The sequence below is a fragment of the Temnothorax longispinosus genome, chromosome 2, assembly GCF_030848805.1.
Source record: "Temnothorax longispinosus isolate EJ_2023e chromosome 2, Tlon_JGU_v1, whole genome shotgun sequence".
NCBI classification, from domain to species: domain Eukaryota; kingdom Metazoa; phylum Arthropoda; class Insecta; order Hymenoptera; family Formicidae; genus Temnothorax; species Temnothorax longispinosus.
The window spans coordinates 7105361-7120288 of NC_092359.1; the positions used below are offsets into that span (position 1 = coordinate 7105361).

Below are 14928 nucleotides of genomic sequence, written 5' to 3' on the forward strand. Positions count from 1 at the left end.
ACGTTGTTAAGGAGTTACGTCAAAGCGACGCGCCCCTGAAATTATACGGGGAATCGAAACCTGGAGGTCGCCGAGGCTGGACTTTCTCGCGACAGATGCAAGGACTTCGACGAGAAGAAGGAAAAAAAAAGAAGGAACGTCGAGATGAAAAAAAAATGAGAGGTCAGTCTATATCGTTGGCGTGGCCTTCGGGCGCTCGGTACGAACGATGAAGATGACGACGGTAAAAGCTGATAGAGCTCTAATCCGATGGCTCGCGAGCATCGACAAACGAGGAAGTCGAAGGCGGCGAAGAAAGTAACATTCGCGCGATTGTCCGGCGTCGCGCCGTTCCACCGTGACTAAACTCACGGTCCGCGACTGGTTTTTCCCTTCTAGCGCTCGTCGCCCTCGTAAATGTCTCTTTCACTCCCTCCCACCCTCGAGGCAACACGAGGCGGAATGTGCGCGTTGTCGAGAATAAGAAAGTTTCGATGTCGATTACGGTACCGGGTCGGTGCCCGCCAGAAAACCGCGGCACGACGTACATGATTAACCCCGTCAGCGATGTTGCTTATCAGCGGGAAGAGATCGATATTTCTCGCGAGTTGATCTCACGACTGCGATTGCAAATATAAACATTCTACTTTGGAAACTGTTAATCGACATAGTTTTACATCTAGCAATGTTTCGGAATAGTTGATCGCAAAGTCGTTAAAAATATTGGCTTTTAACGATCGAGGGTGATATAGAGATTTGTAGTTTATATAATATATATATATAATATATTATAGAATTAGGTGTAACTTTTCTGATCTTTGATTATCGATAATTATTTTTTTTATTTAATTGGAAAAAATTACGTAAAATTGCAGTAAAATTCGAGATGTAACAGTGTATAGTGTTTTATGTGTACATTGATACATATAGATTGTATGTTAAATGCGCAGCTTGTCCTAAGCATGGAGCACTTTCTCTTTAGTGCAAATACTAAAGGCCAATCTCAGAAGGATGCTGGTTGTTTCATGGTCGTAGCATCGGTTATTAACATATACTAGATAACAGCTTTTGCGTACTTCCTTTCGTCCACCTAGCACGCTGATAAAAATGTCGAGGTCGCGAGGATTTTTAAATTATAAATAGTTACAACTCCAAAAGTTTTCATAAATTAAGGATCAAGAGCACAAATTATACAAAATATACAAAATCGCGTCCTTCGTTTAATGTCAAGTTGACTTTTCTTCAGCAGAATTTTAACTTTAGAGTTAATTAAAGCGATATAAAAAGGTCGATTTCATTAAACTTTAATACCAACAAGTCTGGAAAAGATAGTAACGCCGTGTGTAATTTAAGGTTGATTCACTACGCGTATTTACCCACGGGCATTGCGCATTATCGCCGAGACTCGCGTCGAAATGACACGTAGTGCGCCACGTTACGCCGCTCCTCTTCCGTAATTACAACTCGCAGCACCATTAATTTTCGTATCGTTTCCCCCCTTACTCGCGTGAAAGAGGAAGAGTAGAGCGTTATCCCCAGACTCAACACGAAGTATCTCGCGTACGAAGCCGCGGCGTGCGGCGTTTCCTCGTCGCTCGCGGCCGTTGTTCCAGCTAATCGCTCTAAAATCATAATTTTTCCGCTCGCGAAATCGCGCGCCTTCGCTTCTGCGCCGCGGAAAAGTGCATCTCGTCGGGGCACGGTGAAAGCACGAACCACCTCCCACCCCCTTGCCCTCTAGATCACGAATGGCCAGGGGAACGAACGCGCACTCCCGGGGGGCCCTCTCACTTTCGCTCTCCGGAGAAAGTCCAGCCGCCCCGTCGTCGTCGTCGCGGTCCCCCGTCTCCCCCTTTCATCCTCCCCCATACTTCGTGGGACCCCCCTCGCGTCTCCAGCTCTGCAAAAGAGTCTGCTTGCGATCGCACTCGCCTTGACGACCAGAACCCAGAACTACGGTGCACGCTGTTGCGAACTCCCCTCGTCCTCCTCGCCCGCTCGACTCCCAATCTCCCGCCGCCCCCCGTCCCGTACCCGCGACTGTTGTGCACTTCTTCTGCGGTGTGCTCTCGCGATCCGACGAGGGGTTAATGAACTCCTAGAGCAAACCATAACCTTAGCCGGAGCCCTCAGAGAGGCGCGGGAATCTCGCTACCGACGACAGACGGACGGGTTTCGCAGCATGCATTTATAATCGAATTAGTGCTTTTTTTTTACAAACGCGTTAAGTCACATTTGATTTAATTCGCCTTTTCACATGATTTCATGACAATGATTTCTTGAAGGATAATCATTAAAATCCGTCGTGGTATTGCAATATATAGCAGTCTATCTTTCATTAAAAAAAAATCAGATGTAGTCCAACTAATAAAAAGAAAATAATTATCTATGTACAAAGGTTGCCTTCTAGGAAGTTAATTTACCATTTCTGGATTCTTAAACCGTAAAGTTTTCGACTTTGGACTTTGACTTGAGATCATGTTTATATTTTGCAGTCATTGGATCCAAAAATCTTCACATTCTCAATGTTCGAATTTTATTACAATCTTAGAATCGCGTCGATGTTGTTGACTCTCGAGGATACGTGCGGCACATTTCGTATTTCGTATGGCGGAAAGTAAACGGTGCCGGATTACAACGCGAGAACGATCGCGCGTATCAAGGGAAAGTATCTCAGAAACACGTGCGATTATCATACGATGTTCGCGGTCGGACTCCAAATGGGGCCTTTCGGCGGAAAGTACACGCGGCGACGCTTTTACAAAACGGCGTCGTTAAGAGAGATGCGAGTGAGATACACGAGTAAGATTCGTGGACGGGGACCTTGGCGCGCATTGTTCGTGTGCGATAATTGGCTACGGTTTTGTATGCGTGCTCCTTCGACAGACAGAATAGTTTATCTCTCGTACGTCTCTTTCTCTATCGAACTGACTCGCGCTATCTCTCTCTCTCTCTCTCTCTCTCTCTCTCTCTCTCTCTCTCTCTCTCTCTCCCCCCCTCTCCCCCTCTCTTTCTCTCTCCTCTCTTGCACTAGGAGCGATAGACTATAGTGGTAGAACGTCGGTCCAGGGCCGACGAGCGAGCGCCTTGGAGGCGTAATGACGATCATAGAAACTCTCGAGGCCGACCCACGAGATCCGGAGTTTCGCGAAAGCAAGACAGAAAATTCGTAGAGAGACAGATACATATGGGATGTTTCAAAATCACAACAGATTTCTACTGGACGAATTAAAAAATAGTTATATATATCTACTGATTACGATAATTAGGAAAATATTTGTTCTCGCAAAAGACATCGGCAAGTTGAATACAGAGATCATGCGTTAATAACAAAGCCAAATCTCTCGATTTTGACTGGATCCCTTATCAGAAGTGCAAGTCTCAAAATATTTAATGACGAAGATTACTAACATAAGTAATTTGCGATAAATAAGAGAAAGTCTTCGTTAAGATAAGATCAATTCTAAATTGCAAATCCGTTTGGAAAAAAGAGAAACATATATCCTGTACATATATATATTGGTATCATATCGAGCGATCATATAGATATATAAATAATTTGGATTACTATTCAATAATTAAACAAATTTATATTGAAATTATGATTTCTCTCGGCATTGTCTTCATTTTTAAATTTTCCTTGAAACCATACTCAAAAATAAAAAAATTACATTAACAGGTCTTTATGCATGTTTATAAAAATAAATGCCTGTTTTACCTATGTTGTAGATTATTCAATTCTTGACATTAATTTAATCCATATAATTTCTAACATTGCCAATATATATTATATAAATGCGGGTTATAACAATATATTAAAAAATCAAATATTTTGCATAAAATTAACAAAATTCTCTCAGCAAAGGATGATAAAAGATTTTAGATAAAATTAACTAACTCGAGTTATTAAAAATTAGCAAATCATAGAAGAGATTTTTTAAAAATTAAAAGATATTGCCTTCACCTAAGTTCAGAAATCCTGTCTCTGTGCGATCGTAAACTACAGTTTACATAAGAAGAATCCATATCATTAATTCAAAAAAGTGAATCTGTCGGCTTCGAGTAACACTCGCGCGAATCGTGACACGTCGTTTTCGCGACTGGTGGAAAAGCGTGTCGCGATAACTATATGGGGAGGTCACTACGGCGAGATTAATCGGGCCGATAGGCAGCGGCGCGGAAAATTTTAAATCATGTTGTCCTCGGAATTCGCGCGATAATGGGCATTATCGCGTGTGCTATGGACCAACGGAATGCATCGCTCGTGAGCGATGTCGCGGACTGCATCCTTCGACGTCTTTTACGTCGAAGAAATCCCTCCGCGAATGATACGCTCGTCGTGCAATGCACGTAACGACGTTACGCGAGATAAAATCTCGAATTACTGTGTATATTCGCGATAACGAGTACGTCGCGTGCACGACGCACGCGTTTTAACGATGCAATTATGGTCCACCGAGTATCACCGAGTTTTCGTTTTGCCGAAGAAAACGAAACGAGCACACCGTCTCTTTCGTCGAATAAAAAAAATTAACTTATAGTCTACGTCATAACGGATAATATATATGGACAGAGCGTGCGAACGTGGCATAGTTCAAAACCTTTGTTTTAACGTAATAATAACAAATCGACAGAAGGATGCAAAAACAATTCGCTTGCAAAAGATTTCAAATTACGTCACACACTCTGCATAGATTAGAAACTTTTTATAGATTTAATAGATCTATGACGCGAATTATACAGTAAGGCCTTGATGGAAAACGGCTTTTCTCGTTTCCCCCGCCCGAAGTATCGCGGCATGAGAGAACACAACTGCATTACGATTACGAATTAGGATCCGAGTAACGGAACTCATCCCCGTCAGCTTCAATTCCCAACGTGTAATCGCCATGCAATCTCAATCTCCCCGACGCACAGTCTCTCCGACACGAACTTATACTCCGCGAAGTGTTGAAAATAACCACTCCAACGCCCCTGACGAGATGAGAATGTTGAGTTCACCGCGAATAGTGCGTTAGCTGTTGCGACTTCGCACTTCCTACTCGAGGCTCGTACGCACACTCGCGCGAGCGCACGCATCTCCCCGCCGCGCTCATCGCACGCACGTGCGGATTTGTGCGTACGTGTGTGCGAGACTAACAACAATAATAAGGTTGAGTCATGCGCGTCAGAGACCTTCGCAAACAGAAGAAGGGCCTTGGTCCGTGCCCCGGGCAAGGCGAGGATCTCCGTCGTGATTACTCGAACGTGTGCGGCCTCCTTCTCGAGAATTCAACGTCCTTTTTCGGAATTATGAGGCGTCTCTGAAAATTTGTGGACCACCATCGACGATACCATGTAGTCCCTTCCGTCTTTAAGTAACAAAAGAGATACGTGAAAACTAGCTTCGCAAAAATTATTAAAAAATTAAAAATCGAAAGTAAACAGTAACAAAATTATACTAAGACATTCAAAATATCAATTAAATTTAAAGAAATAAAAGAGAAAGTATACTTAAAATTTAAAATTAATTAAATGTTGTAAATTAAAAGTCAACAGTTTAGCAACGATTATTCGACTTATTCGCCAGATATATATTTTAATTATAATTTTTCCACGAGGTTGTCGACTTCATATCAAATTGTTAAAGTTAGTTTTTCCCCAGGAGAGAATCTTGATGAAAAAAGAGACGCGCAGGAGGCACGCGTAAAGAAATCAGTAATCACGCCCGGCTGGAAGCCAAGGGTCGCCATCTGTTAAAATCCGTGGCTTGGAATTCGCCTGGTTTTTGTCTTTCGTGGAGCATTACTCAGTGCGAGTGGCCATCGTCGCCTTGCCCTTGTATATAGTTTGTGACAAATGCTTTTGCGAGAACGCATTCGTTTTGTTTGCAATTCGCAAACACGTCGCGCGTATGGAATGCATCAAAAGCTGTGATATAGAAAAGCTCCAAGTTTCTATAAAGAATCTAATCGAAAATAAGTTCATGATTTCTTAAAAGCCATGTAGATATTCCCATCATAAGCAAAATAAACATATTAAATGCAATATAAAATAAATTATTTCAACTATTAAATACTAATCCTCCTTGTGCTTTAGACAATCAACGTTAAAAACTCACAATCAGATTATTCTGATCGTCGAAAAATATTGCACGGCGAGTAACCCGGAGTGGATTTAACGATCGCGCGAGAGGAATTGCTTTTCATCGTTATATTATTTTGAATACCTATGCGTACAATCGGATCGTACGCTTAATCACTATGACAAAGCAAGCGACTTCCTTGAAGGCGACGGTCGCTTTTCAATGCGTTTGATGGGGGGGGGGGGCTTCAATAACGGCGATGCCGTAAGGACGCATTTTACAATCCGCGTCTCCTCGACGGAGGCTGACAACGCCGTGCGTTGAAATCCGCCGCCAGTCATGTTCCCCGACTGGTCAACAGTCTGGAATGGACGAGACTAACGTCGACTAGAGCGTTACATATACATACAGCAGATCGACTCGCCACATTGTATCCCCCTACCATTCGAGATGAAACTTGAAAGTGAATTACTCGACTACGCAATTTCGAATTTCGGAGATGTATAATCAATAATAGCATCTTATGATTAATTATACCTTATTATCAAAGAATGGATTTACAAGGGGATAAAATGTGACGATTTGTTTCGCACAGTGAAACACATGCAGTGCTTTAAAGTCAAGATGGTGTTTTTCGTAAAAAGATCGTATGAGATTTCAGTATCGCTCGAGGGGAGATAGAATCATCGAAGGTCGTTGACGTCAGCCATTGCGCTCTGAGTAATGCAATAATGAAAACGCGCAACGCGAGAAATTAGGCGAAGCAATGCGCCTTGGAAAATTCCTGCTCAACAAGCACGTGACAAGCATGTGGAAATATCTTATTAATGCACGTTCCGACTATGGAGTTTTGGAAAGACTGCACTTCCGGACAGTAAGCTTGAAAACACAATGGGATCCAGCTGACTCCAATTAGTGCCTGGTTTCCGCATTTATTTTTCCTTTTGATGACAGAAGTGAAAAATTTGTTAAAGAATAATTTGTATATTTGAAAACAGAATAAAACTGTTAGTAACTATAATAAAGTAAAAAGAAATATTTGGGTTTATTGTACTTGTCCGTTTTAAAATTACATAAAACCGAATTCCATTAATCTCATCCGTGATTCAAAATTATAATCATGTGTCTTGTAGAGCCTCGAAAAAAAATGCAAAAATTTGAAGCGCGTTCTGTATTCAACATGTTTTGATGAAAATGCTTATTGTTAGGTCGCACACGACAACCGAAATTAATGATCACGATAGAAATATATTTACATATTGATTATACTGCGCGAAAAATTCTAATGAAGGCTAATGAGAATGTAACGGCGTCGATGACGCAAAACGCACTCGCAATTACTCAGGAATGCGATTAGATGCTGTTAATTCTTCGATATGGTGAATGAAACTATGCGAAATTATAATTGTTCAAACTTTCTTTTTGTTGTCATCCACAATTATAGAATCATGTATATCGACGCGATCCTGCGTTTAGGAATGTGGCGAGAAAGAGAGCAGACGCCGACAAATTCAATTATCACCAACCGCAGGGAGTCCGTAAGCGGGAGCATCGATTAATATCACGATGGACGTCAGCGGCTCCGAAATCCTATGATTGATCAATCCTAGGATCTTGCCCAAGCGCCGCGCCGTCCACATCGTGAAATCGCATCGATTAGATGAGACGACTCTGATTCATCGATCCGCGAGAGCTAATCAATAACAGCCTTGCGACTGTCGAATCGATTGATCGTTTATCGTACGGCGCATTTGTCTCGTGAGAATATCGGTAATGTAAAAAGTACATTAGAAGCCTAAATATATCATGCTTCTCTCTCCCTGCACAAATACACCTCGACGTCTTATCGAAAGATAAAATCCAATAGAGTTGTTCGAATGGCACTTACTGATAAAATATATCAAATTTACCCAAGCACGGATCGACATTTCGTTTCAAGAAGTTGACTGTATTATATTGTACTGTTGAGTGTAACTAATATTATATTTAATATAATTCCTAACAAATTTAAAAATTATATATCTCGATTGTATAATACTTATTAAAGTCTTCTATATTCTATTTGAACGCTTTTAGCTTAAGATGATCAAAATGTATTCGAAATGTAGATATATGCATGTTCTTTACCCTTTTAATTTATGGCGAAACTCTACTCCGAGTAATAAACGCGAATATCGAACATCTTTTTTTTCCGCGTGTCTTTTGCATATCCCTAGTACGAGATGACGATTGACGATATTGCAACCGGTTTCGGATCAAGGATCAACGGTCCATGCGATTCTTTCGCGAGCGTTGATGTTTCGAAGCAAGCACAAGACCGATTAACGACCCTAACCTAATTAGTCAACGGCAGTGAGAGAAGAGGAACAAGGAAGAGAGACGGATAAAAGGATGAATGTACTCGCACAAACACGAAACAGTCGGTTGAACTGAAATATACGCAATTCTCTTTCCGAAGCAGAAATAAGAGTCAGTGATTATTATTTGGTGAATATTTCACAGACATTCTATAAATACACACCAATCGAAAATATTATCATTCATATAATAGTTAAATAAATCAATAAAAATGTAATAAAAAGTCACCATAAAAATGTTTATATTTTGCTGCGATATTCGCAGAATAATCATTCGTGGAATAATCAAGCGAAATCTCTCTTTCCTCTTGTTTTATAATAAGAAATATAAACAAAAAAGAGAAAAACTCGTCTGGTTGAAAATGAGGTACTAATTGAGGCCCAAAGCATGTATAATATAATATACAAAGGTTAAATACATCCTAATCGGGGTCTCATTACTAGCGAAATTAAGGTCCAATTAAGAACTTCTCGAAAGCCACATGGGAGTATTTATTTTCGTTTATCTTCCGCGACCAGTAATGATCGGTAAGGGGATAAATCACTTGTATAATTTCCCCCTTGCGACCAATTAAGTCATTAAAAAGATAATTATAACATATAGAATTTTAGTTACAATTATTTTTATTGTCTGAAAGACATGAACACGGATTTTCTCTCTGATAGAGTTCGATATTAATTCTAATCTCTTTGGAAATTAGATTTTGAAAAATGCAAAGAAGATTTATTATCAAAATTGTTTTATTTATAGTAAAATGTTTTAAACGTGATTGTGTTAACAATGATTGTGTAATAAAGCCTTTTTAACATTCAACATTTTTTTGAACATGAGCGAGCGCATTTCTCGCAAACGAGAAGATGGCATAGCTAATATTGGTGTAGCGTCCTTCTGAGTTCGCGGCAGCCTTCTGCCTTCATTGCACCGCGACTTCTCGCACTGACAGTGGCATTACATATTCATTCCGTGCATCGTTCCACGAAATATCGCAATCTGACGTAACACCCCGCGGCAGAGATTTTCGCGTATTATTGTTTTTTTACAGTCAAACCCAAAGCTTGACTAATGCTTGACTGCACCATTTAAATTCATGTCAATGTTATCCGCGCACTAACGATCTGCCGTTACCTTCGTTTCTCTTGGCGACTACTACGTATCGATCCCGCCTATATCGTACTTTATGTCCATTGTCCATGGAAACGCCAATTTGAATGATGATTGATTATTATAAATAAGGCCGTGATGCGCATTTTATATACTACTACGCGAACAAGAATGCGTCAATTAGGTACGACTCTACTTATATTTTTACTCTCTCAATCGATCATACCTTCATTAGCTACTTCGTACTCAACTGAATATTACTGAAAATGTCGAGTCGTTCTTGTTTTTATTTTTCTAATTTAAAAGCTTTTATATAAATGTGGGTATTTCCAGGTTGAGAAACATTGCTGATGTAAATGAATGGGGCTTTAATAAACGCGCGGAAAACGACACGCTCGTTCGAAAAATGAAAGACCGCATTTATCATCCAAACGCGTGATGCGCGTTTCATTCATTAGCCTCGAACTTGCTTTCGCAAATATTTTTACTGTGACGATGACGGGTGGTGTTTACTCCGAGTGTTTCAAAATCTACCGGCATCTTTAGCGCGAAACTCACATGATCGCGCATGTTGCGCCGTTTCAAAGGTAAACCGCTCCAAGGTAAGCTAAAAGTCAGCCGTGGCTGCAATTGTTTAATCGGTCGCAACAAAAACACTCAATTCAGCAATTTTACGCGTCTTGCGTGCAGCGTGATATTCAACAAACACGGAGTGAGGAACGTCACGAGGAAGTACGTGTTCCCATAATCTCGAGCCTCGAACAAAACATGATCGTCAAATGCTCGCTAATAAAAATACAAAATCTAAAAGGTTTATTATTGTATAATTGAGCAATTTATATGAGAAAGTATAGACATGCAAAAATATACATATCAAGAATATAAATCGTACTTGAACGACGGGAAGGATATTCATACATCCTTGGAAAAAGATATACCTCGAAAGTTTCTCATTCTTTTCTACTGTAATGAACGTTTTTGACAAATTGCTCAATATTAATATTTTATGACAGAAATTTTTAAATTAATATAACGTGAAACTTGGGCGTATCTTTAAATTAATTTACCGTGTCATGATGGAATTATAGCAGCAAGGAAAAAAAATAATTGTGTTTACACAAACTTTTACCAAATCACTATCTACATACGTGCATACATTTCCATATATTTTACATTTAGATGTTATGTAAAAATTTCGTCAGTGCACAGAGAAGACCTTTCTGAGGACTTATAGGCTATAATAAATTATCGTTCTATTGCATATTATCTATGTGAATTCTATTTTATCTTCGACAAAGCCGAACATCTTTTTAGGCGTAGACAAACGAAACGTATCGTTCACTAGTTCGCCCTTTCGACAACAATCCCCGCTTTTACAGCTTGCGTTAGCAGGAACAACGTTGTAATAGCAAAAGTTAAATCCCCTCTTCTTGCGATACACAAGACCGCCAAAATGAGATCAGGCCGATGCAAAAACTTTCTCCGGTCGGTCCGTGCACCGGTCCTTGACCATGACCGCGTTTTCCATGGTCCCCGGGGCGGCCCGCGCAGGGCGACCGCTTCGCGCCGCACCGCCCCGCACCACGCCGACGATTGCGTCACGCGCGCGCAGGGCACACGGCGCCCTGTGCACGCGCGCGCGTGCGATTACGTCTAGTCGGCCGCCCCCTCTCTGCCCGAGGAAGATAGGTTCACGCGGTCGGCAGGTAGCAGCAGATATTCAGCGAAGGTGGAGAACGATAGAAAAAGGGAGAGGAGGAGCATTGGGAGAGGAGGGACTCTGAACCCGCGATGTACTCGAGAGTCAAGGCCCCGGCCCAATTCGGGTTCGTAGACCCGTGGAGGATAGGTCACACGTCACACGCACACGTACTTAGGCAAGCGTGCACATACGAACATCCTCGTTCGCGCCCTGCCTCCTTTCGCACTTCGCCTTCGTAAGGTCATTTACTTTTACCAGCAGCCTTCCTCAAGGTTCGCTCGCGCCTCTCCGACCACGCGTCCTTACGTCTTCGAGGATCGAGCAGGCAGGTGCGTCGAACGGATGGCCCATATATTCCGCAGGCCGGTTTTCCAAAATACCCTCGCGCACAATCGTGTCGGTTAAGCCTCGATTCTTAAAAGCACAATTTTAATTTTATTGAAGAACTGCCCATGAAATTTTCCTAAATTTCTCATACGTGTCTATTTTTGCATTCGTTCCTCGCGAAAGCGCAATTGAAATGACAGCTTGACAGATTCCCTACATTACGTATTTCATCGGTAAAGCGAGATGTTAAATAAAACTACCTACTGACTGCGACGTATTGTCAACCACGTGCAACGCTTCAAGGTTAAGCAAGCGTTGCCGCTGACGAAAATCACGACTCACGGTCGAAAAATAATCGTTCGACGATTGATGACAAACACGAAAATAATTTTCGTCCGCGTCGCGTATAGGTACTATATTACGATCATACGGAACGTAAACATAGACGTAGCCAGATGCGCGATTGATGAGATTAATCAATAGGAATAATATAGAAATGACGAAGACTGAGCTTATATCATTATGTAACTTATACGAAAGAGAATGGGAATTTTCTAGCCATTCGTTAGTAACATTTCAGTATCAGCTCAGCAGAAAAATAAGAAAAATAACAAAAATATCGAAGCAAATTAATATTATGTGTAATTGTTTCTTTGACAAAAATTTTTGTGAATATTTAAACTTGTAACAAAATAGAACTGAAATAATAAATAATGTTTACTCCATATGTTTATTCTATATCGCAATATTCATTCATTGCAATATCCTGTTCCAAAAATTATATATACAAATAAAATACATCCGTGCCACATATTTTACCGTAAATTTATCATCGTCGAAATGCAAGAGAAATGAGATAAACTCCTCACACATGCAAGAGAATATACAATGAATATAAGATATGGCGCGTAGTTCCAATTCGACTTCTATTCGCGAAGGTAAACACACGATGATACACGTGGTGCGGTTGTTCAGGGACATGGCATGACGATTTGCTACCAACGTATACGAGGAAATATACCTTGCGATCAGCGAGCGCTGTCATTAACTATCAATGCTTTCCGCGGCCGAGCAAGCGCGTGAACGCGGAATAGGATTTGTGAGCGATCGGACTCGATGATAGTTAAACATTCACCCGGCGTCGGGTCTTTCAGGGTCGTCCGTGCGTACGATGCGTGCACCTTGCTGCCAAGATATATATATATATATATATATATATAAAGATGAAAATATACGCGGCGACAAAACAATGAGTCTGTTTCGATTGCGATCGCTGATTTTCCGGAAGAGAAAAAGAAACGCCGGACTTTGTGGAAGAAAAAAGGGATAAATTATGAAAAGATTGTGTTCAAACTGGTGAAGAAACCCATTTCGAAAAAATATATAAATTTCTATATAAATGCCCGGTAAAGAAAGTTTTTCTAAGTAAGATTTAACAAAGTTTTCAAAATCAAGATTCTTAAACGAGAAACAACGAAGCTTCTAAAGCAACAAAGCTTCGAAGGCAAGCTTCTAAATATTTTTTCAAATCTTTTATTAACATTTTCAGACTTTCAATTTTTTTTATTCCCATCAAATGAGTTTTTGCTTTTGCTGCATTTTACCTCGCATTTTACTGCTTTGCAATTCTCTCCCATATTCGGAACTTTGGGAATGATTTTACACAAGCCAATATTTAATCTTCCGGAGTCGACCGTGACGGTGCGTCCACATGGTCGCAAGGACTCTCGCATGTATACGGGGCCCTTATGGTGCGCGCCGCGCGCCGCGCGCCGCGCGCCGTCGTAATATTTATCGAACGTATACATCGGTTTTGGCCCTCGGCCCTGGGCGCCACGAAGGTCGCCACGTAATCGCTCGAGGAACGAGAGAGTGTGAGGACTGAGAGAGTAGAACAGAGAATGTGTATTACATTGCCCGTACTAACGCACAACTAACGCAATAATTATGTAACGGATTAAAATTCCTTTAAAACGATCTTTACCAATAACAGATGGAACTTCTCGTTGCTCTAAGTTGTAATAACGTAATAAAAAATTACGTCATTATTGCAACATGAAGGCGACATGCAAAAGCGTTCTCCTTTCACGAAATAACGATAATCAAAACAGTATTTTTCTTCAAACTGATATGAGTCTTCATCTTCACGAATTAAGTTTGATGCTCTGATTATCTGGTAAAAAAGAAATTTTTTCAATTTACCCAATTTACCAATATAGCAAACTTATAAAATTTTAAGTAATTCTATAAATTTTCTAAATTAACTGTTGAAATAAAAAAAAGATGAGTGTATCCCAATTTATTATGAACCTCTTAACTATAACAAAGAGCATACAAGTTTTCTGCGTTTAAGCCAACCGCAAACGCCGCAAGCAAACCGAGAAGGGGGGATCGCTTGAGGGCCGAAAGTTGGCCTAGGCTGAAAATACTTGTATAAAATATAGTTTGCGACGTTTGCGTCTCGAGCACGAAAATCGCGCGAGCGGGTGCGCGAGAGTTCCGTGAGTTCTCGTCGTTCGTGCGGGAATTTATACCACATTTTTTAATTCAAATATAATTCAAGTATATATTTACTAGTTATATACTTATGATAGCGACGCCCGATTAAATTGAATTTGTACCTCCCGGGACAAAACATTGCGCCGACGAAATAAATGTACAACCAAGTCAATTCCGGTGATTTCTACGTAAATCGGTTTTTTTTTTTTTTTGCAGCGTGCCGATACATAATGCTCGCAATCACTTCCTCGATTGTATGCGATTATAAGCGGATAAAAGAGTCGTTTATTTTCGCGAGCAAGCCTCGTGGCCGTTTGCTTTTCACTCGGCTTCAGTAAAAGCTTATTAAGTAACGCATGGTCCGATCGTTCGATCGCCTCGTCGCATCGCCTCTAAATCGCCGCGACCGGCCTTCTTTTGCTAATCCGCGGCGTGCCTACAAGCGCAACGCGCGTGTCCCACGCACGCGAGCGGCGCGTCTCGCGTGGGCGAAGAACCGTCGGTTTGTAACTGTCACGGCCACTCGCGCAGCTTAAACTTTTGTCCGAGGATACGAATTCTGAGGGCCGTTGGCCGGCAGCTACGATTCCTTAATGAACGAATCATTTGAAAAGCGCGCCTTGATTCTTTAGCTTTAATTACTCTGTTTTGTAATTTGGATAAAGTTATTACGATGAGCTGTATTTTTATATTAAATGGCCTTACATTTTATGTTAATAATATAAGATAAGCGTAGATTCTCGTAAGCATCGTCTTTTAAATACTCGCAACCTGATTTAAAAAGTATTTAATCTATATTTTTTATTATAAAAAAGAGAAGAACCTCATGTGTAAGTTCGACTTTATTAAGTATTGTGCCTAAGACTGGATAATAAGTATTGTTAGCAATTGCCCGATT

General features: G+C 40.8%; 2 protein-coding genes across 6 annotated transcripts in view; one reads left to right on the forward strand and one right to left on the reverse strand.

Moving 5' to 3' along the window:
• Eip74ef (Ecdysone-induced protein E74) overlaps nt 1–14928 on the reverse strand; it is a 182553-nt gene that overhangs the window by 149540 nt on the left and 18085 nt on the right. The gene's annotated exons all lie outside the window — the stretch shown is intronic.
• Nucleotides 13–14928, forward strand: part of Ctr1a (Copper transporter 1A) — a 55742-nt gene continuing 40826 nt past the window's right edge. Inside the window, exon 1 of the mRNA XM_071770018.1 lies at nt 13–162. The gene's annotated coding sequence lies outside the window, so the exon portion shown is untranslated. The remainder of the gene's footprint in view (nt 163–14928) is intronic.